Raw genomic sequence first — 3,780 nt, forward strand, 5'->3', positions numbered from 1 at the left:
CGATGTCTACGGACATCCAGTCTGATTATAGTTCAGTCAGTGCACTTGACTTGCCTCACGAGTTTCGGGGACGCTCGGACCGTGAGTGCCAGGATTTGCGGCTCGGCAGACTTGGTGTCCCGAGACCTGCCAGGATTGCGGCTCGGCTGACTTTATGTCCCCGAGACCTGCCAGGATTGCGGATCAGGCTGACTACGGTCCCCTGCATCCTGCCAGAGCGACTCGAGTTGACTTGGTGTCATCGAGGAATCTGCCGGCGGGACAGGCTGATCATAGTCCCCTGATTTCGCCAGTTTGCGGCTCGGGTAAGTCTGTGTGACGCCCGAGACCTGCCAGGGAATTGACGGAAGTGACAGGGGTACATACTGGTGGTATTTTCAAAGGATTCTGAGTTTCTTTATTAAATATTGATTTTCAGCTACTATAAATCAATTTTTCTGATTTTTGGGACACAGATCCCTTTTTATTTGTTCAGTTATGAAAGGTCTGAATACTGAGTTTTTATACGCGTTTGATTTTAGTACTTTTATGAAAGCTTTGAATTCAGTGGTTTGTATGAAACTTTCAAGCTTGAATATGACTGATATAGAATGCCTTGAATTGACTATGCGTGATATAAAAAGTAAGTATTTAGTTTTATTTAGCTAAATTTCTTTTACAATGGGGGATATTATGTTTATGAGAATTATTTTTGAAGAACATTATTTTGGTCCACTCACATTTTCAACTTGTTTTTCGCCCCCAGGCCGTAGAAGTACGCGGGATCCACCACCGGGCCAATTATAGTTTCCGCGCCAAGGTAAAGTTTTGCAGAAAATCCTTGCAACCTTGAAAACCCTAGAAAATGCTCTGATATCATGTTGAACATAAGGAACTGAGGTTGGAATCTGTTTGTTGACTTAGTCTGGCTGTTGGTAGGGTTTCTGAGATTGTTTGACAGGTGAAACGTTTTGGGAATGGTCAAAATACAGGGGAGACTCTGCCGAATTTTCGGCAGAAGTCTACGGAAATTTTAAAGAGGATTTGAAGTAAGAAGGGTAAAAAGGTCATTTGTGCCCGACATTTGCCAGGTGTCGGACACGCACAGGACTTGGTTCGAATTCCAAAGTGGAAATTGGGTCGGGTCCTGTCAGTATGAGTATGAAGGGAACCAGCTCCTCATCCTCTACAGGCAGTGGTCAATCTAAGAAGAATTGGAAGAATAAAGGAAAGAAGTGGGAAGATAAACCCAATTCGAGTGGGAAGAATGAAAACTGGAGGAGTGATCAATCTAACAAGAATAATCAAAATAAAGAAACTTGCAAACACTGTAACAAGTTGCATTGTGGTAAATGTTGGTTCAAAGATAAAGTCAAGTGTCATCGATGTAACAAATTCGGTCACATTGCTAGGAATTGCTCTAGTAATATACAGAACAAGGCTGGACCAGTTGCACATTTTGCACATAATCAAATATCGGGGACAACCAACATGTTCTGTGCCTCTCACTTGCTGTCAAAGCCAACTGATCTTCTGCTTGGTATATTGATAGTGGGTGCAGTAACCATATGACATCTCACGAGTCACTACTCTCTAACATTGATAGGAGCTTGAAGTGCAAGGTGAAGATGGGAACATGGGAATTGGTTCAAGCTTCTGGAAAAGGGACCCTTGTAATCCAGCCGAATGATGGTCCCAAATACATACAAGAAGTGATGATTGTACCTGGCTTAGATGAAAATCTTCTAAGTGTTGGACAAATGATTGAACATGGCTATTGGCTAGTATTTGGTGATTCCATGGTGAATATATATGCTAATAAGGAAATGAAAGAGCTGATGGCTAATGTTCCAATGAAAGGGAATAGATGCTTCCCTATGAAGTTTGAATTCATGAACCCCGTGATGGCAAATAAAGCAGAAGTTGACAATCACTCATGGAAATGGCATAGAAGATTTGGTCACCTAAACTATGTTAGCCTGAAAATGCTTTAAGATAAATGGTGGTTGGACTTCCTAAGTTGGAAAGTGTTGGAAATGTGTGTGAGGGCTATGCTACAGGCAAGGCTCACAAAGACGCATTTGACAAAATTGAAGTGTGGAGAGCTTCACAACCATTGAAGTTAGTACACTCAGATGTGTGTGGCCCGGTACAGGTCATTACAATTGGAGGAAACATATATTTCCTCACTTTCATTGATGATCATACAAGAATATGTTGGGTGTTCTTCTTGCAACACAAATCAAGTGTTTTCTTAATGTTCAAAAGATTTAAAGCCATGGTGGAGTTACAAAGTGGATTTCAGATCATGAAGCTAAGATTAGACAGAGGTGGTGAATACACTTCAACAAAATTCAGCAAGTTTTGTGAAGACTTGGGGCTTGAAAGCAATTAACAGTAGTCTGTTCTCCTGAACAAAATGAAGTTGCAGAGAGGAAGAATAGAACCATTGGTGGAGATGGCTAGAACAATACTTCATGAAAAGAGAATGTTTACCAAGTTTTGGGGAGAAGCAGTTAATATTACAATCTACATTCTCAACAGGTGTCCTACAAGTGCTCTTAAGAACAAGACCCCGTTTGAACCATTCAGTGAAAGAAACCCTTGAGTAAAGCATATGAGAGTGTTTGGTTCTCTTTGCTATACTTATATTCCATCTCAGCAGAGACATCATAAGTTGGAAGAAACTAGTGAGAATGGAGTCTTTGTTGGATGTGGAACTTGTGAGAAAGGGTACAGGGTGTTTAACCTGAGAACTCAGAAAGTAATTGTGTCAAGAAGTGTGATATTTGATGAGAAATCTCTCTGGAATTGGGAAACAAATGAATATGTGCACATGTTAATTCCTTAGAACAATAGTGCAGAAGTAGGGATGACTGAAGGTGAGATGGAGTTTGAGTCTCCTAATCAAACTCTATCTTCTTCATGTGCTAATCTTCATCAAATGATGCCTCACCAAGTACCCAATCTGAACAAAGTGCCCCATCTACATCAAATGAAGCTGAAACGTCTGAACTTTATGATCTCACACCTGTAAAGTGGAAGAGTCTAAATGACATCTTTGCACAATGCAAAGTAAGCATTGTAAAACCTGAAAACTTTGCTGAAGCAATTCAAGATGAGGCTTGGAATCAAGCTGTGAGAGAAGTGATCACAATGATCGAGAAGAATTCTACATGGGAGATGGTTAACAGACCTGGTAACAAACTAGTTGTGGGTGTGAGATGGATCTTCAAGACAAAGCTAAATCTTGACGATTATATCCAAAAGCACAAGGCACGACTTGTAGCTAAGGGATACATACAGAAGCCCGGAGTAGATTTCAACGAAACTTTTGCTCCAGTGGCAAGATTGGATACAATTAGAACTCTAATTGTTTTGGTTGCTCAAAGGAATTGGAAATTTTCCAATTGGATGTGAAATCAACATTTCTAAATAGAGTGTTGAAGAAGGAAGTTTACATCCTGAAGGTTTTGAGGTTAAGGGAGCAGAAGACAAGGTCTATAAGTTAAATAAGGCTTTCTATGGCTTGAAGCAGGCACCAAGGGCCTGGTATGGTCAATTGATACTCATATACTCAAGTGTGGATTTCAGATAAGCATAAGTGAAGCTACTCTGTATGTGAAGACTAAAGAAGGTATTGGTACAGTCATTGTGTCAATATATGTAGATGACGTTGTGTACACTGGAAGCAGTAGTGAAATGATGAAAGAATTCAAGGAGGATATGATGAACAAGTATGAGATGACCGATCTGGGCTTGCTGCATCATTTCCTATGAATGGGGGTAATCCAAAAAGAA

This window comes from Prunus dulcis, chromosome 3 (genome assembly GCF_902201215.1).
Source record: "Prunus dulcis chromosome 3, ALMONDv2, whole genome shotgun sequence".
Lineage (NCBI taxonomy): Eukaryota > Viridiplantae > Streptophyta > Magnoliopsida > Rosales > Rosaceae > Prunus > Prunus dulcis.